The following is a 22,705-nucleotide window of genomic DNA, read 5'->3' on the forward strand; positions in this document are numbered from 1 at the left end:
AACCCTCTGGACCAGTGTTTCTGCTACAGAAGGATGATCCCTCTGGAACAGTGTCTCTGCTACAGAAGGATGATCACTCTGGACCAGTGCCTCAGCTACAGAAGGATGATCCATCTCTGCCAGTGCCTCTGCTACAGAAGGATGATCCCTCTGGACCCGTGCCTCTGCTACAGAAGGATGATCCCTCTGGAACAGTGTCTCTGCTACAGAAGGATGATTCCTCTGGAACAGTGCCTCTGCTACAGAAGGATGATCCCTCTGGACCCGTGCCTCTGCTACAGAAGGATGATCCCTCTGGACCAGTGCCACTGCTATAGAAGGATGATCCCTCTGGACCCGTGCCTCTGCTACAATTGGATGATCCCTCTGGACCAGTGCCTCTGCTACAAAGAAATGATCCCTCTGGACCAGTGTCTCTGCGACAGAAGGATGATCCCTCTGGACCAGTGCCTCTACGACAGAAGGATGATCCCTCTGGACCTGTGCCTCTGCTACAAATGGGTGATCCCTCGTGGACAAGTGCGTCTGCTACAAAAGGATGACCCTCTGGACCAGTGCCTCTGCGACAGAAGGATGATCGCTCTGGACCAGAGTCTCTGCGAAAGGATGATGATGCCAGTGGAACAGTGTCTCTCTGACAGAAGGATGATCCCACAGGAACAGTGCCTCTGCTACAGAAGGATGATCCCTCTGGACCAGTGCCTCTGCGACAAAAGGATGATCCCTCTCGACCAGTGCCTCTGCTGCAAATGGAGGATCACTCGGGACCAGTGCGTCTGCGACAAAAGAATGATCCCTCTGGATCAGTGCCTCTGCTACAAATGGATGATCCGTCTCGACCAGTGCCTCTGCTACAAATGGCTGATCCCTCTGGACCAGTGCCTCTGCTACAAATGGGTGATCCCTCTGGACCAGTGCCTCTGCTACAAATGAATGATCCCTCTGGACCAGTGCCTCTGCTCCAAATGGATGATCCCTCTGGACCAGTGCCTCTGCTACAAATGGTTGATCCCTCTGGACCAGTGCCTCTGCTGCAGAAGGATGATCCCTCGGGACCAGTGCCTCTGCTACAAATGGGTGATCCCTCTGGACCAGTGCCTCTGCTACAAATGGGTGATCCCTCTGGACCAGTGCCTCTGCTACAAATGAATGATCCCTCTGGACCAGTGCCTCTGCTACAAATGGATGATCCCTCTGGACCAGTGTCTCTGCTACATATGATTGAACCCTCTGGACCAGTGCCTCTGCTACAAATGGGTGATCCCTCTGGACCAGTGTCTCTGCTACAAATGGGTGATCCCTCTGGACCAGTGTCTCTGCTACAAATGGGTGATCCCTCTGGACCAGTGCCTCTGCTACAAATGGATGATACCTCTGGACCAGTGCCTCTGCTGCAACTGGGTGATCCCGACGGACTAGAGCCTCTGCTACAAATGGATGATCCCTCGGGACCAGTGCCTCTGCTACAAATGGGTGATCCCTCTGGACCAGTGCCTCTGCTACAAATGGATGATCCCTCTGGACCAGTGCCTCTGCTACAAATGGATGATACCTCTGGACCAGTGCCTCTGCTACAAATGAATGATCCCTCTGGACCAGTGCCTCTGCTACAAATGGATGATACCTCTGGACCAGTGCCTCTGCTACAAATGAATGATCCCTCTGGACCAGTGCCTCTGCTACAAATGGATGATCCCTCTGGGCCAGTGCCTCTGCTACATATGGTTGATCCCTCTGGACCAGTGCCTCTGCTACAAATGGGTGATCCCTCTGGACTAGTGCCTCTGCTACAAATGGTTGATGCCTCTGAACCAGTGCCTCTGCTACAAATGGGTGATCCCTCTGGACCAGTGCCTCTGCTACAACTGGGTGATCCCGATGGACTAGAGCCTCTGCTACAAATGTGTGATCCCTATGGACCAGTGCCTCTGCTACAAATGGGTGATCCCTCTGGACCAGTGCCTCTGCTACAAATGGATGATCCCTCTGGACCAGTGCCTCTGCGACAACTGGGTGATCCCTCTGGACCAGTGCCTCTGCTACAGAAGGATGATCCCTCTGGACCAGTGCCTCTGCTACAAACGGATGATCCCTCTGGACCGGTGCCTCTTCAACAAATGGATGATCCCTCTGGACCAGTGCGTCGGCTACAAAACAATGATCCCTCTGGACCAGTGCCTCTGCTACAGAAGGATGAACCCTCTGGAACAGTGCCTCAGCTACAGAAGGATGATCCCTCTGGAACTGTGCCTCTGCTACAGAAGGATGATTCCTCTGGACCAGTGCCACTGCTACAAAAGGATGATCCCTCTGGACCAGTGCCTCAGCTACAAAAAGATGATCCCTCTGGAACAGTGTCTCTGCTACAGAAGGATGATCCCTCTGGACCAGTGCCTCAGCTACAAAACGATGATCCCTCGGGACCAGTGCCTCTGCGACAAATGGATGATCCCTCTGGACCAGTGTCTCTGCTGCAGAAGGATGATCCTTCTGGACCAGTGCCTCTGCTACAGAAGGATGAACCCTGTGGACTAGTGCCTCAGCTACAAAAAGATGAACCCTCTGGACCAGTGCCTCAGCTACAAAAAGATGATCCCTCTTGAACAGTGTCTCTGCTACAGAAGGATGATCCCTCTGGACCTGTGCCTCTGCTACAAAAAGATGATCCCTCGGGACCAGTGCCTCTGCTACAGAAGGATGATCCCTCTGGAACAGTGTCTCTGCTACAAATGGATGAACCCTCTGGACCAGTGTTTCAGCCACAGAAGGATGATCCTTCTGGACCAGTGCCTCTGCTACAGAAGGATGAACCCTGTGGACTAGTGCCTCAGCTACAAAAAGATGAACCCTCTGGACCAGTGCCTCAGCTACAAAAAGATGATCCCTCTTGAACAGTGTCTCTGCTACAGAAGGATGATCCCTCTGGACCTGTGCCTCTGCTACAAAAAGATGATCCCTCGGGACCAGTGCCTCTGCTACAGAAGGATGATCCCTCTGGAACAGTGTCTCTGCTACAAATGGATGAACCCTCTGGACCAGTGTTTCAGCCACAGAAGGATGATCCTTCGGGACCAGTGTCTCTGCTACAGAAGGATGATCCCTCTGGAACAGTGTCTCTGCTGCAGAAGGATGAACCCTCTGGACCAGTGTTTCTGCTACAGAAGGATGATCCCTCTGGAACAGTGTCTCTGCGACAGAAGGATGATCACTCTGGACCAGTGCCTCAGCTACAAAAAGATGATCCCTCTGGACCAGTGCCTCAGCTACAAAAAGATGATCCCTCGGGACCAGTGCCTCAGCTACAAAAAGATGATCCCTCGGGACCAGTGCCTCTGCTGCAGAAGGATGATCCCTCGGGACCAGTGCCTCTGCTACAAATGGGTGATCCCTCTGGACCAGTGCCTCTGCTACAAATGGATGATACCTCCGGACCAGTGCCTCTGCTAGAAATGGGTGATCCCTCTGGACCAGTGCCTCTGCTACAAATGGGTGATCCCTCTGGACCAGTGCCTCTGCTACAAATGGTTGATCCCTCTGGACCAGTGTCTCTGCGACAGAAGGATGAACCCTCTGGACCAGTGTTTCTGCTACAGAAGGATGATCCCTCTGGAACAGTGTCTCTGCTACAGAAGGATGATCACTCTGGACCAGTGCCTCAGCTACAGAAGGATGATCCATCTCTGCCAGTGCCTCTGCTACAGAAGGATGATCCCTCTGGACCCGTGCCTCTGCTACAGAAGGATGATCCCTCTGGAACAGTGTCTCTGCTACAGAAGGATGATTCCTCTGGAACAGTGCCTCTGCTACAGAAGGATGATCCCTCTGGACCCGTGCCTCTGCTACAGAAGGACGATCCCTCTGGACCAGTGCCTCTGCTACAGAAGGATGATCCCTCTGGAACAGTGTCTCTGCTACAGAAGGATGATTCCTCGGGACCAGTGCCACTGCTACAGAAGGATGATCCCTCTGGACCCGTGCCTCTGCTACAATTGGATGATCCCTCTGGACCAGTGCCTCTGCTACAAAGAAATGATCCCTCTGGACCAGTGTCTCTGCGACAGAAGGATGATCCCTCTGGACCAGTGCCTCTACGACAGAAGGATGATCCCTCTGGACCTGTGCCTCTGCTACAAATGGGTGATCCCTCGTGGACAAGTGCGTCTGCTACAAAAGGATGACCCTCTGGACCAGTGCCTCTGCGACAGAAGGATGATCGCTCTGGACCAGAGTCTCTGCGAAAGGATGATGATGCCAGTGGAACAGTGTCTCTCTGACAGAAGGATGATCCCACAGGAACAGTGCCTCTGCTACAGAAGGATGATCCCTCTGGACCAGTGCCTCTGCGACAAAAGGATGATCCCTCTCGACCAGTGCCTCTGCTGCAAATGGAGGATCACTCGGGACCAGTGCGTCTGCGACAAAAGAATGATCCCTCTGGATCAGTGCCTCTGCTACAAATGGATGATCCGTCTCGACCAGTGCCTCTGCTACAAATGGCTGATCCCTCTGGACCAGTGCCTCTGCTACAAATGGGTGATCCCTCTGGACCAGTGCCTCTGCTATAAATGAATGATCCCTCTGGACCAGTGCCTCTGCTCCAAATGGATGATCCCTCTGGACCAGTGCCTCTGCTACAAATGGTTGATCCCTCTGGACCAGTGCCTCTGCTGCAGAAGGATGATCCCTCGGGACCAGTGCCTCTGCTACAAATGGGTGATCCCTCTGGACCAGTGCCTCTGCTACAAATGGGTGATCCCTCTGGACCAGTGCCTCTGCTACAAATGAATGATCCCTCTGGACCAGTGCCTCTGCTACAAATGGATGATCCCTCTGGACCAGTGCCTCTGCTACATATGATTGAACCCTCTGGACCAGTGCCTCTGCTACAAATGGGTGATCCCTCTGGACCAGTGTCTCTGCTACAAATGGGTGATCCCTCTGGACCAGTGTCTCTGCTACAAATGGGTGATCCCTCTGGACCAGTGCCTCTGCTACAAATGGATGATACCTCTGGACCAGTGCCTCTGCTGCAACTGGGTGATCCCGACGGACTAGAGCCTCTGCTACAAATGGATGATCCCTCGGGACCAGTGCCTCTGCTACAAATGGGTGATCCCTCTGGACCAGTGCCTCTGCTACAAATGGATGATCCCTCTGGACCAGTGCCTCTGCTACAAATGGATGATACCTCTGGACCAGTGCCTCTGCTACAAATGAATGATCCCTCTGGACCAGTGCCTCTGCTACAAATGGATGATACCTCTGGACCAGTGCCTCTGCTACAAATGAATGATCCCTCTGGACCAGTGCCTCTGCTACAAATGGATGATCCCTCTGGGCCAGTGCCTCTGCTACATATGGTTGATCCCTCTGGACCAGTGCCTCTGCTACAAATGGGTGATCCCTCTGGACTAGTGCCTCTGCTACAAATGGTTGATGCCTCTGAACCAGTGCCTCTGCTACAAATGGGTGATCCCTCTGGACCAGTGCCTCTGCTACAACTGGGTGATCCCGATGGACTAGAGCCTCTGCTACAAATGTGTGATCCCTATGGACCAGTGCCTCTGCTACAAATGGGTGATCCCTCTGGACCAGTGCCTCTGCTACAAATGGATGATCCCTCTGGACCAGTGCCTCTGCGACAACTGGGTGATCCCTCTGGACCAGTGCCTCTGCTACAGAAGGATGATCCCTCTGGACCAGTGCCTCTGCTACAAACGGATGATCCCTCTGGACCAGTGCCTCTGCTACAAATGGATGATCCCTCGGGCCCAATGCCATCGCTACAAATGGATGATCCGTCTGTACCGGTGCCTCTTCAACAAATGGATGATCCCTCTGGACCAGTGCGTCGGCTACAAAACAATGATCCCTCTGGACCAGTGCCTCTGCTACAGAAGGATGAACCCTCTGGAACAGTGCCTCAGCTACAGAAGGATGATCCCTCTGGAACTGTGCCTCTGCTACAGAAGGATGATTCCTCTGGACCAGTGCCACTGCTACAAAAGGATGATCCCTCTGGACCAGTGCCTCAGCTACAAAAAGATGATCCCTCTGGAACAGTGTCTCTGCTACAGAAGGATGATCCCTCTGGACCAGTGCCTCAGCTACAAAACGATGATCCCTCGGGACCAGTGCCTCTGCGACAAATGGATGATCCCTCTGGACCAGTGTCTCTGCTGCAGAAGGATGATCCTTCTGGACCAGTGCCTCTGCTACAGAAGGATGAACCCTGTGGACTAGTGCCTCAGCTACAAAAAGATGAACCCTCTGGACCAGTGCCTCAGCTACAAAAAGATGATCCCTCTTGAACAGTGTCTCTGCTACAGAAGGATGATCCCTCTGGACCTGTGCCTCTGCTACAAAAAGATGATCCCTCGGGACCAGTGCCTCTGCTACAGAAGGATGATCCCTCTGGAACAGTGTCTCTGCTACAAATGGATGAACCCTCTGGACCAGTGTTTCAGCCACAGAAGGATGATCCTTCGGGACCAGTGTCTCTGCTACAAAAGGATGATCCCTCTGGAACAGTGTCTCTGCTACAAAAGGATGATCCCTCTGGAACAGTGTCTCTGCTGCAGAAGGATGATCCCTCTGGACCAGTGCCTCTGCTGCAGAAGGATGATCCCTCTGGAACAGTGTCTCTGCTGCAGAAGGATGAACCCTCTGGACCAGTGTTTCTGCTACAGAAGGATGATCCCTCTGGAACAGTGTCTCTGCGACAGAAGGATGATCACTCTGGACCAGTGCCTCAGCTACAAAAAGATGATCCCTCTGTAACAGTGTCTCTGCTACAAATGGATGATCCCTCTGGACCAGTGCCTCAGCTACAAAAAGATGATCCCTCGGGACCAGTGCCTCAGCTACAAAAAGATGATCCCTCGGGACCAGTGCCTCTGCTGCAGAAGGATGATCCCTCGGGACCAGTGCCTCTGCTACAAATGGGTGATCCCTCTGGACCAGTGCCTCTGCTACAAATGGATGATACCTCCGGACCAGTGCCTCTGCTACAAATGGGTGATCCCTCTGGACCAGTGCCTCTGCTACAAATGGGTGATCCCTCTGGACCAGTGCCTCTGCTACAAATGGTTGATCCCTCTGGACCAGTGTCTCTGCGACAGAAGGATGAACCCTCTGGACCAGTGTTTCTGCTACAGAAGGATGATCCCTCTGGAACAGTGTCTCTGCTACAGAAGGATGATCACTCTGGACCAGTGCCTCAGCTACAGAAGGATGATCCATCTCTGCCAGTGCCTCTGCTACAGAAGGATGATCCCTCTGGACCCGTGCCTCTGCTACAGAAGGATGATCCCTCTGGAACAGTGTCTCTGCTACAGAAGGATGATTCCTCTGGAACAGTGCCTCTGCTACAGAAGGATGATCCCTCTGGACCCGTGCCTCTGCTACAGAAGGATGATCCCTCTGGACCAGTGCCACTGCTACAGAAGGATGATCCCTCTGGACCCGTGCCTCTGCTACAATTGGATGATCCCTCTGGACCAGTGCCTCTGCTACAAATGGATGATCCCTCTGGACAGTGTCTCTGCGACAGAAGGATGATCCCTCTGGACCAGTGCCTCTGCGACAGAAGGATGATCCCTCTGGACCTGTGCCTCTGCTACAAATGGGTGATCCCTCGTGGACAAGTGCGTCTGCTACAAAAGGATGATCCCTCTGGACCAGTGCCTCTGCGACAGAAGGATGATCGCTCTGGACCAGAGTCTCTGCGAAAGGATGATGATGCCAGTGGAACAGTGTCTCTCTGACAGAAGGATGATCCCACAGGAACAGTGCCTCTGCTACAGAAGGATGATCCCTCTGGACCAGTGCCTCTGCGACAAAAGGATGATCCCTCTCGACCAGTGCCTCTGCTGCAAATGGAGGATCACTCGGGACCAGTGCGTCTGCGACAAAAGAATGATCCCTCTGGATCAGTGCCTCTGCTACAAATGGATGATCCGTCTCGACCAGTGCCTCTGCTACAAATGGCTGATCCCTCTGGACCAGTGCCTCTGCTACAAATGGGTGATCCCTCTGGACCAGTGCCTCTGCTACAAATGAATGATCCCTCTGGACCAGTGCCTCTGCTACAAATGGATGATCCCTCTGGACCAGTGCCTCTGCTACATATGGTTGATCCCTCTGGACCAGTGCCTCTGCTGCAGAAGGATGATCCCTCGGGACCAGTGCCTCTGCTACAAATGGGTGATCCCTCTGGACCAGTGCCTCTGCTACAAATGGGTGATCCCTCTGGACCAGTGCCTCTGCTACAAATGAATGATCCCTCTGGACCAGTGCCTCTGCTACAAATGGGTGATCCCTCTGGACCAGTGTCTCTGCTACAAATGGGTGATCCCTCTGGACCAGTGTCTCTGCTACAAATGGGTGATCCCTCTGGACCAGTGCCTCTGCTACAAATGGATGATACCTCTGGACCAGTGCCTCTGCTGCAACTGGGTGATGCCGACGGACTAGAGCCTCTGCTACAAATGGATGATCCCTCGGGACCAGTGCCTCTGCTACAAATGGGTGATCCCTCTGGACCAGTGCCTCTGCTACAAATGGATGATCCCTCTGGACCAGTGCCTCTGCTACAAATGGATGATACCTCTGGACCAGTGCCTCTGCTACAAATGAATGATCCCTCTGGACCAGTGCCTCTGCTCCAAATGGATGATCCCTCTGGACCAGTGCCTCAGCTACAAAAAGATGATCCCTCGGGACCAGTGCCTCAGCTACAAAAAGATGATCCCTCGGGACCAGTGCCTCTGCTGCAGAAGGATGATCCCTCGGGACCAGTGCCTCTGCTACAAATGGGTGATCCCTCTGGACCAGTGCCTCTGCTACAAATGGATGATACCTCCGGACCAGTGCCTCTGCTACAAATGGGTGATCCCTCTGGACCAGTGCCTCTGCTACAAATGGGTGATCCCTCTGGACCAGTGCCTCTGCTACAAATGGTTGATCCCTCTGGACCAGTGTCTCTGCGACAGAAGGATGAACCCTCTGGACCAGTGTTTCTGCTACAGAAGGATGATCCCTCTGGAACAGTGTCTCTGCTACAGAAGGATGATCACTCTGGACCAGTGCCTCAGCTACAGAAGGATGATCCATCTCTGCCAGTGCCTCTGCTACAGAAGGATGATCCCTCTGGACCCGTGCCTCTGCTACAGAAGGATGATCCCTCTGGAACAGTGTCTCTGCTACAGAAGGATGATTCCTCTGGAACAGTGCCTCTGCTACAGAAGGATGATCCCTCTGGACCCGTGCCTCTGCTACAGAAGGATGATCCCTCTGGACCAGTGCCACTGCTACAGAAGGATGATCCCTCTGGACCCGTGCCTCTGCTACAATTGGATGATCCCTCTGGACCAGTGCCTCTGCTACAAATGGATGATCCCTCTGGACAGTGTCTCTGCGACAGAAGGATGATCCCTCTGGACCAGTGCCTCTGCGACAGAAGGATGATCCCTCTGGACCTGTGCCTCTGCTACAAATGGGTGATCCCTCGTGGACAAGTGCGTCTGCTACAAAAGGATGATCCCTCTGGACCAGTGCCTCTGCGACAGAAGGATGATCGCTCTGGACCAGAGTCTCTGCGAAAGGATGATGATGCCAGTGGAACAGTGTCTCTCTGACAGAAGGATGATCCCACAGGAACAGTGCCTCTGCTACAGAAGGATGATCCCTCTGGACCAGTGCCTCTGCGACAAAAGGATGATCCCTCTCGACCAGTGCCTCTGCTGCAAATGGAGGATCACTCGGGACCAGTGCGTCTGCGACAAAAGAATGATCCCTCTGGATCAGTGCCTCTGCTACAAATGGATGATCCGTCTCGACCAGTGCCTCTGCTACAAATGGCTGATCCCTCTGGACCAGTGCCTCTGCTACAAATGAATGATCCCTCTGGACCAGTGCCTCTGCTACAAATGGATGATCCCTCTGGACCAGTGCCTCTGCTACATATGGTTGATCCCTCTGGACCAGTGCCTCTGCTGCAGAAGGATGATCCCTCGGGACCAGTGCCTCTGCTACAAATGGGTGATCCCTCTGGACCAGTGCCTCTGCTACAAATGGGTGATCCCTCTGGACCAGTGCCTCTGCTACAAATGAATGATCCCTCTGGACCAGTGCCTCTGCTACAAATGGGTGATCCCTCTGGACCAGTGTCTCTGCTACAAATGGGTGATCCCTCTGGACCAGTGTCTCTGCTACAAATGGGTGATCCCTCTGGACCAGTGCCTCTGCTACAAATGGATGATACCTCTGGACCAGTGCCTCTGCTGCAACTGGGTGATCCCGACGGACTAGAGCCTCTGCTACAAATGGATGATCCCTCGGGACCAGTGCCTCTGCTACAAATGGGTGATCCCTCTGGACCAGTGCCTCTGCTACAAATGGATGATCCCTCTGGACCAGTGCCTCTGCTACAAATGGATGATACCTCTGGACCAGTGCCTCTGCTACAAATGAATGATCCCTCTGGACCAGTGCCTCTGCTACAAATGGATGATCCCTCTGGACAGTGTCTCTGCGACAGAAGGATGATCCCTCTGGACCAGTGCCTCTGCGACAGAAGGATGATCCCTCTGGACCTGTGCCTCTGCTACAAATGGGTGATCCCTCGTGGACAAGTGCGTCTGCTACAAAAGGATGATCCCTCTGGACCAGTGCCTCTGCGACAGAAGGATGATCGCTCTGGACCAGAGTCTCTGCGAAAGGATGATGATGCCAGTGGAACAGTGTCTCTCTGACAGAAGGATGATCCCACAGGAACAGTGCCTCTGCTACAGAAGGATGATCCCTCTGGACCAGTGCCTCTGCGACAAAAGGATGATCCCTCTCGACCAGTGCCTCTGCTGCAAATGGAGGATCACTCGGGACCAGTGCGTCTGCGACAAAAGAATGATCCCTCTGGATCAGTGCCTCTGCTACAAATGGATGATCCGTCTCGACCAGTGCCTCTGCTACAAATGGCTGATCCCTCTGGACCAGTGCCTCTGCTACAAATGAATGATCCCTCTGGACCAGTGCCTCTGCTACAAATGGATGATCCCTCTGGACCAGTGCCTCTGCTACATATGGTTGATCCCTCTGGACCAGTGCCTCTGCTGCAGAAGGATGATCCCTCGGGACCAGTGCCTCTGCTACAAATGGGTGATCCCTCTGGACCAGTGCCTCTGCTACAAATGGGTGATCCCTCTGGACCAGTGCCTCTGCTACAAATGAATGATCCCTCTGGACCAGTGCCTCTGCTACAAATGGGTGATCCCTCTGGACCAGTGTCTCTGCTACAAATGGGTGATCCCTCTGGACCAGTGTCTCTGCTACAAATGGGTGATCCCTCTGGACCAGTGCCTCTGCTACAAATGGATGATACCTCTGGACCAGTGCCTCTGCTGCAACTGGGTGATCCCGACGGACTAGAGCCTCTGCTACAAATGGATGATCCCTCGGGACCAGTGCCTCTGCTACAAATGGGTGATCCCTCTGGACCAGTGCCTCTGCTACAAATGGATGATCCCTCTGGACCAGTGCCTCTGCTACAAATGGATGATACCTCTGGACCAGTGCCTCTGCTACAAATGAATGATCCCTCTGGACCAGTGCCTCTGCTCCAAATGGATGATCCCTCTGGACCAGAGCCTCTGCGACACATGGTTGATCCCTCTGGACCAGTGCCTCAGCTACAAAAAGATGATCCCTCTGTAACAGTGTCTCTGCTACAGAAGGATGATCCTTCTGGACCAGTGCCTCTGCTACAGAAGGATGATCCCTCGGGACCAGTGCCTCTGCTACAAATGGATGATCCCTCTGGACCAGTGCCTCAGCTACAAAAAGATGATCCCTCGGGACCAGTGCCTCAGCTACAAAAAGATGATCCCTCGGGACCAGAGCCTCTGCTACAGAAGGATGATCCCTCGGGACCAGTGTTTCTGCTACAGAAGGATGATCCCTCGGGACCAGTGCCTCTGCTACAGAAGGAGAATCCCTCTGGACCAGTGCCTCAGCGACAAAAAGATGATCCCTCGGGACCAGTGCCTCTGCTACAAATGGATGATCCCTCTGGAACAGTGTCTCTGATGCAGAAGGATGAACCCTCCAGACCAGCGCCTCTGCTACAAATGGATGATCCCACTGGACCAGTGCCACTGCGACAGAAGGATGAACCGTCTGGACCAGTGCCTCTGCTACAGAAGGATGATCCATCTCTGCCAGTGCCTCAGCTACAGAAGGATGATCCCTCTGGACCTGTGCCTCTGCTACAGAAGGATGATCCATCTCTGCCAGTGCCTCTGCTACAGAAGGATGATTCCTCTGGAACAGTGCCTCTGCTACAGAAGGATGATCCCTCTCTACCAGTGCCAATGCTACAAATGGATGATCCCTCGGGACCAGTGCCTCTGCTACAAATGGATGATCCCTCTGGACCCGTGCCTCTGCTACAAATGGATGATCCCTCTGGACCAGTGCCTCTGCGATAAATGGATGATCCCTCTGGACCAGTGCCTCTGCGACAGAAGGATGATCCCTCTGGACCAGTGCCATCGCACAAATGGATGATCCCTCTGTACCAGTGCCTCTGCTACAAATGGATGATCCCTCGGAACCAGTGCCTCTGCTACAAATGGGTGATCCCTCTGGACCAGTGCCTCTGCTATAAATGGATGATCCGTCTCTACCGGTGCCTCTTCAACAAATGGATGATCCCTCTGGACCAGTGCGTCGGCTACAAAACAATGATCCCTCTGGACCAGTGCCTCTGCTACAGAAGGATGAACCCTCTGGAACAGTGCCTCAGCTACAGAAGGATGAACCCTCTGGACCAGTGCCTCAGCTACAAACAGGTGATCCCTCTTGAACAGTGTCTCTGCTACAGAAGGATGATCCCTCTGGACCAGTGCCTCTGCTACAAAAAGATGATCCTTCGGGACCAGTGCCTCTGCTACAGAAGGATGATCCCTCTGGACCAGTGCCTCAGCTACAAATGGATGAACCCTCTGGACCAGTGTTTCAGCCACAGGAGGATGATCCTTCGGGACCAGTGTCTCTGCTACAGAAGGATGATCCCTCTGGAACAGTGTCTCTGCTACAAAAGGATGATCCCTCTGGAACAGTGTCTCTGCTGCAGAAGGATGATCCCTCTGGACCAGTGCCTCTGCTACAGAAGGATGATCCCTCTGGAACAGTGCCTCAGCTACAAAAAGATGATCCCTCTGTAACAGTGTCTCTGCTACAGAAGGATGATCCCTCGGGACCAGTGCCTCTGCTACAAATGGATGATCCCTCTGGACCAGTGCCTCAGCTACAAAAAGAAGATCCTTCTGGACCAGTGCCTCTGCTACAGAAGGATGATCCCTCGGGACCAGTGCCTCTGCTACAGAAGGATGATCCCTCTGGACCAGTGTTTCGGCTACAAAAAGATGATCCCTCGGGACCAGTGCCTCTGCTACAAATGGATGATCCCACTGGACCAGTGCCACTGCGACAGAAGGATGATCCATCTCTGCCAGTGCCTCTGCTACAGAAGGATGATCCCTCTGGACCCGTGCCTCTGCTACAGAAGGATGATCCATCTCTGCCAGTGCCTCTGCTACAAATGGATGATACCTCCGGACCAGTGCCTCTGCTACAAATGGGTGATCCCTCTGGACCAGTGCCTCTGCTACAAATGGGTGATCCCTCTGGACCAGTGCCTCTGCTACAAATGGTTGATCCCTCTGGACCAGTGTCTCTGCGACAGAAGCATGAACCCTCTGGACCAGTGTTTCTGCTACAGAAGGATGATCCCTCTGGAACAGTGTCTCTGCTACAGAAGGATGATCACTCTGGACCAGTGCCTCAGCTACAAAAAGATGATCCCTCTGTAACAGTGTCTCTGCTACAGAAGGATGATCCTTCTGGACCAGTGCCTCTGCTACAGAAGGATGATCCCTCGGGACCAGTGCCTCTGCTACAAATGGATGATCCCTCTGGACCAGTGCCTCTGCTACAAATGGATGATCCCTCTGGACCAGTGCCTCTGCGACAGAAGGATGATCCCTCTGGACCAGTGCCATCGCACAAATGGATGATCCCTCTGGACCAGTGCTTCTGCTACAAATGGATGATCCCTCGGGACCAGTGCCTCTGCTACAAATGGGTGATCCCTCTGGACCAGTGCCTCTTCAACAAATGGATGATCCCTCTGGACCAGTGCGTCGGCTACAAAACAATGATCCCTCTGGACCAGTGCCTCTGCTACAGAAGGATGAACCCTCTGGAACAGTGCCTCAGCTACAGAAGGATGAACCCTCTGGACCAGTGCCTCAGCTACAAACAGATGATCCCTCTTGAACAGTGTCTCAGCTACAGAAGGATGATCCCTCTGGACCTGTGCCTCTGCTACAAAAAGATGATCTCTCGGGACCAGTGCCTCTGCTACAGAAGGATGATCCCTCGGGACCAGTGCCTCAGCTACAAATGGATGAACCCTCTGGACCAGTGTTTCAGCCACAGAAGGATGATCCTTCGGGACCAGTGTCTCTGCTACAGAAGGATGATCCCTCTGGAACAGTGTCTCTGCTACAAAAGGATGATCCCTCTGGAACAGTGTCTCTGCTGCAGAAGGATGATCCCTCTGGACCAGTGCCTCTGCTACAGAAGGATGATCCCTCTGGAACAGTGCCTCAGCTACAAAAAGATGATCCCTCTGTAACAGTGTCTCTGCTACAGAAGGATGATCCCTCGGGACCAGTGCCTCTGCTACAAATGGATGATCCCTCTGGACCAGTGCCTCAGCTACAAAAAGATGATCCTTCTGGACCAGTGCCTCTGCTACAGAAGGATGATCCCTCGGGACCAGTGTTTCGGCAACAAAAAGATGATCCCTCGGGACCAGTGCCTCTGCTACAATAGGATGATCCCACTGGACCAGTGCCACTGCGACAGAAGGATGATCCATCTCTGCCAGTGCCTCTGCTACAGAAGGATGATCCCTCTGGACCCGTGCCTCTGCTACAGAAGGATGATCCATCTCTGCCAGTGCCTCTGCTACAGAAGGATGATCCCTCTGGAACAGTGCCTCTGCTACAGAAGGATGATTCCTCTGGAACAGTGCCTCTGCTACAGAAGGATGATCGCTCTCTACCAGTGCCACTGCTACAAATGGATGATCCCTCGGGACCAGTGCCTCTGCTACAAATGGATGATCCCTCTGGACCAGTGCCTCTGCTACAGAAGGATGATCCCTCTGGACCAGTGCCTCTGCTACAGAAGGATGATCCCTCTGGACCAGTGCCTCTGCTACAGAAGGATGAACCCTCTGGAACAGTGCCTCTGCTACAGAAGGATGATCCCTCTGGACCCGTGCCTCTGCTACAGAAGGATGATCCATCTGGACCAGTGCCTCTGCTCCAGATGGATGATCCCTCTGGACCCGTGCCTCTGCTACAGAAGGATGATCCATCTCTGCCAGTGCCTCTGCTACAGAAGGATGATCCCTCTGGACCCGTGCCTCTGCTACAGAAAGATGATCCATCTGGACCAGTGCCTCTGCTACAGAAGGATGATCCATCTCTGCCAGTGCCTAGGCTACAGAAGGATGAACCCTCGGGACCAGTGCCTCTGCTACAGAAGGAGAATCCCTCTGGACCAGTGCCTCAGCGACAAAAAGATGATCCCTCGGGACCAGTGCCTCTGCTACAAATGGATGATCCCTCTGGACCAGTGTCTCTGAGACAGAAGGATGATTCCTCTGGAACAGTGCCTCTGCTACAGAAGGATGATCCCTCTCCAGCAGTGCCACTGCTACAGAAGGATGATCCCTCTGGACCCCTGCCTCTGCTACAGAAGGATGATTCCTCGGGACCAGTGCCTCTGCTACAGAAGGATGAACCCTCTGGACCAGTGCCTCTGCTACAGAAGGATGATCCCTCTGGACCAGTGCCTCTGCTACAGAAGGATGATCCATCTGGACCAGTGTCTCTGCTACAGAAGGATGATTCCTCTGGAACAGTGCCTCTGCTACAGAAGGATGATCCCTCTGGACCCGTGCCTCTGCCACAGAAGGATGATCCCTCTGGACCAGTGCCTCTGCTACAGAAGGATGATCCCTCTGGACCCGTGCCTCTGCTACAGAAGGATGATCCATCTGGACCAATGGCTCTGCTACAGAAGGATGATCCATCTCTGCCAGTGCCTCTGCTACAGAAGGATGATCCCTCTGGAACAGTGCCACTGCTACAGAAGGATGATCCCTCTGGACCCGTGCCTCTGCTACAATTGGATGATCCCTCTGGACCAGTGCCTCTGCTACAAATGGATGATCCCTCTGGACAGTGTCTCGGCGACAGAAGGATGATCCCTCTGGACCAGTGCCTCTGCGACAGAAGGATGATCCCTCTGGACCTGTGCCTCTGCTACAAATGGGTGATCCCTCGTGGACAAGTGCGTCTGCTACAAAAGGATGATCCCTCTGGACCAGTGCCTCTGCGACAGAAGGATGATCGCTCTGGACCAGAGTCTCTGCGAAAGGATGATGATGCCAGTGGAACAGTGTCTCTCTGACAGAAGGATGATCCCACAGGAACAGTGCCTCTGCTACAGAAGGATGATCCCACTGGACAAGTGCCTCTGCTACAGAAGGATGATCCCTCTGGACCAGTGCCTCTGCGACAAAAGGATGATCCCTCTCGACCAGTGCCTCTGCTGCAAATGGAGGATCACTCGGGACCAGTGCGTCTGCGACAAAAGAATGATCCCTCTGGATCAGTGCCTCTGCTACAAATGGGTGATCCCTCTGGACCAGTGCCTCTGCTACAAATGAATGATAACTCTGGACCAGTGCCTCTGCTACAAATGGATGATCCCTCTGGACCAGTGCCTCTGCTACATATGGTTGATCCCTCTGGACCAGTGCCTCTGCTGCAGAAGGATGATCCCTCGGGACCAGTGCCTCTGCTACAAATGGGTGATCGCTCTGGACCAGTGCCTCTGCTACAAATGGGTGATCCCTCTGGACCAGTGCCTCTGCTACAAATGAATGATCCCACTGGACCAGTGCCTCTGCTACAAATGGATGATCCCTCTGGACCAGTGCCTCTGCTACATATGGTTGATCCCTCTGGACCAGTGTCTCTGCTACAAATGGGTGATCCCTCGGGACCAGTGTCTCTGCTACAAATGGGTGATCCCTCTGGACCAGTGCCTCTGCTACAAATGGATGATACCTCTGGACCAGTGCCTCTGCTACAACTGGGTGATCCCGACGGACTGGAGCCTCTGCTACAAATGGATGATCCCTCTGGACAGTGTCTCTGCTACAGAAGGTTGATCCATTGGAACAGTGCCTCTGCTACAGAAGGATGATCCCTCTGGACCAGTGCCTCTGCGACAGAAGGATGATCCCTCTGGACCAGTGCCTCTGCTACAGAAGGATGATCCCTCTGGACCAGTGCCTCTGCGACAGAAGGATGATCCCTCTGGACCTGTGCCTCTGCTACAAATGGGTGATCCCTCGTGGACAAGTGCGTCTGCTACAAAAGGATGATCCCACAGGAACAGTGCCTCTGCTACAGAAGGATGATCCCTCTCGACCAGTGCCTCTGCGACAAAAGGATGATCCCTCTGGACCAGTGCCTCTGCTACAAATGGGTGATCCCTCTGGACCAGTGCCTCTGCTACAAATGGGTGATCCCTCTGGACCAGTGCCTCTGCTACAAATGGATGATCCCTCTGAACCAGTGCCTCTGCTACATATGGTTGATCCCTCTGGACCAGTGCCTCTGCTACAAATGGGTGATCCCTCTGGACCAGTGCCTCTGCTACAAGTGGATGATACCTCTGGACCAGTGCCTCTGCTACAACTGGGTGATCCCGACGGACTAGAGCCTCTGCTACAAATGGATGATCCCTCGGGACCAGTGCCTCTGCTACAAATGGATGATCCCTCTGGACCACTGCCTCTGCTACAAATGGATGATACCTCTGGACCAGTGCCTCTGCTACATATGAATGATCCCTCTGGACCAGTGCCTCTGCTACAAATGGATGATCCCTCTGGGCCAGTGCCTCTGCTACATATGGTTGATCCCTCTGGACCAGTGCCTCTGCTACAAATGGGTGATCCCTCTGGACCAGTGCCTCTGCTACAAATAGTTGATCCCTCTGGACCAGTGCCTCTGCTACAAATGGATGATACCTCTGGACCAGTGCCTCTGCTACAACTGGATGATACCTCTGGACCAGTGCCTCTGCTGCAAATGGGTGATCCCTCTGGACCAGTGCCTCTGCTACAAATGGATGATCCCTCTGGACCAGTGCCTCTGCTACAAATGGATGATCCCTCTGGACCAGTGCCTCTGCTACAAATGGGTGATCCCTCTGGACCAGTGCCTCTGCTACAAATGGATGATCCCTCTGGACCAGTGCCTCTGCTATAAATGGATGATCCCTCTGGACCAGTGCCTGAGCTACAAAAAGATGATCCCTCGGGACCAGCGTCTCTGCTACAGAAGGATGATCCTTCTGGACCAGTGCCTCTGCTACAGAAGGAGAATCCCTCTGGACCAGTGCCTCAGCTACAAAAAGATGATCCCTCGGGACCAGTGCCTCTGCTACAAATGGATGATCCCTCTGGAACAGTGTCTCTGATGCAGAAGGATGAACCCTCCAGACCAGCGCCTCTGCTCCAAATGGATGATCCCACTGGACCAGTGCCACTGCGACAGAAGGATGATCCACCTCTGCCAGTGCCTCTGCTACAGAAGGATGATCCCTCTGGACCAGTGCCTGAGCTACAAAAAGATGATCCCTCGGGACCAGCGTCTCTGCTACAGAAGGATGATCCCTCTGGAACAGTGCCTCTGCTACAAATGGATGATCCCTCTGGACCAGTACCTCTGCTACAGAAGGATGATCCCTCTGGACCAGTGCCTCTGCTACAAATGGATGATTCCTCGGGACCAGTGCCTCTGCTGCAAATGTATGATCCCTCTGGACCAGTGCCTCTGCTACAGAAGGATGAACCCTCTGGAACAGTGCCTCTGCTACAGAAGGATGATCCCTCTGGACCAGTGCCTCTGCTACAGAAGGATGATCCATCTCTGCCAGTGCCTCTGCTACAGAAGGATGATCCCTCTGGACCCGTGCCTCTGCTACAGAAGGATGATCCATCTGGACCAGTGCCTCTGCTACAAATGGATGATCCCACTGGACCAGTGCCACTGCGACAGAAGGATGATCCATCTCTGCCAGTGCCTCTGCTACAGAAGGATGATCCCTCTGGACCCGTGCCTCTGCTACAGAAGGATGATCCATCTCTGCCAGTGCCTCTGCTACAAATGGATGATACCTCCGGACCAGTGCCTCTGCTACAAATGGGTGATCCCTCTGGACCAGTGCCTCTGCTACAAATGGGTGATCCCTCTGGACCAGTGCCTCTGCTACAAATGGTTGATCCCTCTGGACCAGTGTCTCTGCGACAGAAGCATGAACCCTCTGGACCAGTGTTTCTGCTACAGAAGGATGATCCCTCTGGAACAGTGTCTCTGCTACAGAAGGATGATCACTCTGGACCAGTGCCTCAGCTACAAAAAGATGATCCCTCTGTAACAGTGTCTCTGCTACAGAAGGATGATCCTTCTGGACCAGTGCCTCTGCTACAGAAGGATGATCCCTCGGGACCAGTGCCTCTGCTACAAATGGATGATCCCTCTGGACCAGTGCCTCTGCTACAAATGGATGATCCCTCTGGACCAGTGCCTCTGCGACAGAAGGATGATCCCTCTGGACCAGTGCCATCGCACAAATGGATGATCCCTCTGGACCAGTGCTTCTGCTACAAATGGATGATCCCTCGGGACCAGTGCCTCTGCTACAAATGGGTGATCCCTCTGGACCAGTGCCTCTTCAACAAATGGATGATCCCTCTGGACCAGTGCGTCGGCTACAAAACAATGATCCCTCTGGACCAGTGCCTCTGCTACAGAAGGATGAACCCTCTGGAACAGTGCCTCAGCTACAGAAGGATGAACCCTCTGGACCAGTGCCTCAGCTACAAACAGATGATCCCTCTTGAACAGTGTCTCAGCTACAGAAGGATGATCCCTCTGGACCTGTGCCTCTGCTACAAAAAGATGATCTCTCGGGACCAGTGCCTCTGCTACAGAAGGATGATCCCTCGGGACCAGTGCCTCAGCTACAAATGGATGAACCCTCTGGACCAGTGTTTCAGCCACAGAAGGATGATCCTTCGGGACCAGTGTCTCTGCTACAGAAGGATGATCCCTCTGGAACAGTGTCTCTGCTACAAAAGGATGATCCCTCTGGAACAGTGTCTCTGCTGCAGAAGGATGATCCCTCTGGACCAGTGCCTCTGCTACAGAAGGATGATCCCTCTGGAACAGTGCCTCAGCTACAAAAAGATGATCCCTCTGTAACAGTGTCTCTGCTACAGAAGGATGATCCCTCGGGACCAGTGCCTCTGCTACAAATGGATGATCCCTCTGGACCAGTGCCTCAGCTACAAAAAGATGATCCTTCTGGACCAGTGCCTCTGCTACAGAAGGATGATCCCTCGGGACCAGTGCCTCTGCTACAGAAGGATGATCCCTCTGGACCAGTGTTTCGGCAACAAAAAGATGATCCCTCGGGACCAGTGCCTCTGCTACAATAGGATGATCCCACTGGACCAGTGCCACTGCGACAGAAGGATGATCCATCTCTGCCAGTGCCTCTGCTACAGAAGGATGATCCCTCTGGACCCGTGCCTCTGCTACAGAAGGATGATCCATCTCTGCCAGTGCCTCTGCTACAGAAGGATGATCCCTCTGGAACAGTGCCTCTGCTACAGAAGGATGATTCCTCTGGAACAGTGCCTCTGCTACAGAAGGATGATCGCTCTCTACCAGTGCCACTGCTACAAATGGATGATCCCTCGGGACCAGTGCCTCTGCTACAAATGGATGATCCCTCTGGACCAGTGCCTCTGCTACAGAAGGATGATCCCTCTGGACCAGTGCCTCTGCTACAGAAGGATGATCCCTCTGGACCAGTGCCTCTGCTACAGAAGGATGAACCCTCTGGAACAGTGCCTCTGCTACAGAAGGATGATCCCTCTGGACCCGTGCCTCTGCTACAGAAGGATGATCCATCTGGACCAGTGCCTCTGCTCCAGATGGATGATCCCTCTGGACCCGTGCCTCTGCTACAGAAGGATGATCCATCTCTGCCAGTGCCTTTGCTACAGAAGGATGATCCCTCTGGACCCGTGCCTCTGCTACAGAAAGATGATCCATCTGGACCAGTGCCTCTGCTACAGAAGGATGATCCATATCTGCCAGTGCCTAGGCTACAGAAGGATGAACCCTCGGGACCAGTGCCTCTGCTACAGAAGGAGAATCCCTCTGGACCAGTGCCTCAGCGACAAAAAGATGATCCCTCGGGACCAGTGCCTCTGCTACAAATGGATGATCCCTCTGGACCAGTGTCTCTGAGACAGAAGGATGATTCCTCTGGAACAGTGCCTCTGCTACAGAAGGATGATCCCTCTCCAGCAGTGCCACTGCTACAGAAGGATGATCCCTCTGGACCCCTGCCTCTGCTACAGAAGGATGATCCCTCTGGACCCCTGCCTCTGCTACAGAAGGATGATTCCTCGGGACCAGTGCCTCTGCTACAGAAGGATGAACCCTCTGGACCAGTGCCTCTGCTACAGAAGGATGATCCCTCTGGACCAGTGCCTCTGCTACAGAAGGATGATCCATCTGGACCAGTGTCTCTGCTACAGAAGGATGATTCCTCTGGAACAGTGCCTCTGCTACAGAAGGATGATCCCTCTGGACCCGTGCCTCTGCCACAGAAGGATGATCCCTCTGGACCAGTGCCTCTGCTACAGAAGGATGATCCCTCTGGACCCGTGCCTCTGCTACAGAAGGATGATCCATCTGGACCAATGGCTCTGCTACAGAAGGATGATCCATCTCTGCCAGTGCCTCTGCTACAGAAGGATGATCCCTCTGGAACAGTGCCACTGCTACAGAAGGATGATCCCTCTGGACCCGTGCCTCTGCTACAATTGGATGATCCCTCTGGACCAGTGCCTCTGCTACAAATGGATGATCCCTCTGGACAGTGTCTCGGCGACAGAAGGATGATCCCTCTGGACCAGTGCCTCTGCGACAGAAGGATGATCCCTCTGGACCTGTGCCTCTGCTACAAATGGGTGATCCCTCGTGGACAAGTGCGTCTGCTACAAAAGGATGATCCCTCTGGACCAGTGCCTCTGCGACAGAAGGATGATCGCTCTGGACCAGAGTCTCTGCGAAAGGATGATGATGCCAGTGGAACAGTGTCTCTCTGACAGAAGGATGATCCCACAGGAACAGTGCCTCTGCTACAGAAGGATGATCCCACTGGACAAGTGCCTCTGCTACAGAAGGATGATCCCTCTGGACCAGTGCCTCTGCGACAAAAGGATGATCCCTCTCGACCAGTGCCTCTGCTGCAAATGGAGGATCACTCGGGACCAGTGCGTCTGCGACAAAAGAATGATCCCTCTGGATCAGTGCCTCTGCTACAAATGGGTGATCCCTCTGGACCAGTGCCTCTGCTACAAATGAATGATAACTCTGGACCAGTGCCTCTGCTACAAATGGATGATCCCTCTGGACCAGTGCCTCTGCTACATATGGTTGATCCCTCTGGACCAGTGCCTCTGCTGCAG

At 53.5% G+C, this 22,705-nt stretch overlaps 1 protein-coding gene across 6 annotated transcripts in view; it reads right to left on the bottom strand.

The window, feature by feature from the left end:
* The window catches only part of tjap1 (tight junction associated protein 1 (peripheral)), a 593,272-nt gene that overhangs the window by 402,728 nt on the left and 167,839 nt on the right, over positions 1-22,705 (bottom strand). The gene's annotated exons all lie outside the window — the stretch shown is intronic.

This window comes from Heterodontus francisci, chromosome 3 (assembly GCF_036365525.1).
Source record: "Heterodontus francisci isolate sHetFra1 chromosome 3, sHetFra1.hap1, whole genome shotgun sequence".
In the NCBI taxonomy this organism is placed as follows: domain Eukaryota; kingdom Metazoa; phylum Chordata; class Chondrichthyes; order Heterodontiformes; family Heterodontidae; genus Heterodontus; species Heterodontus francisci.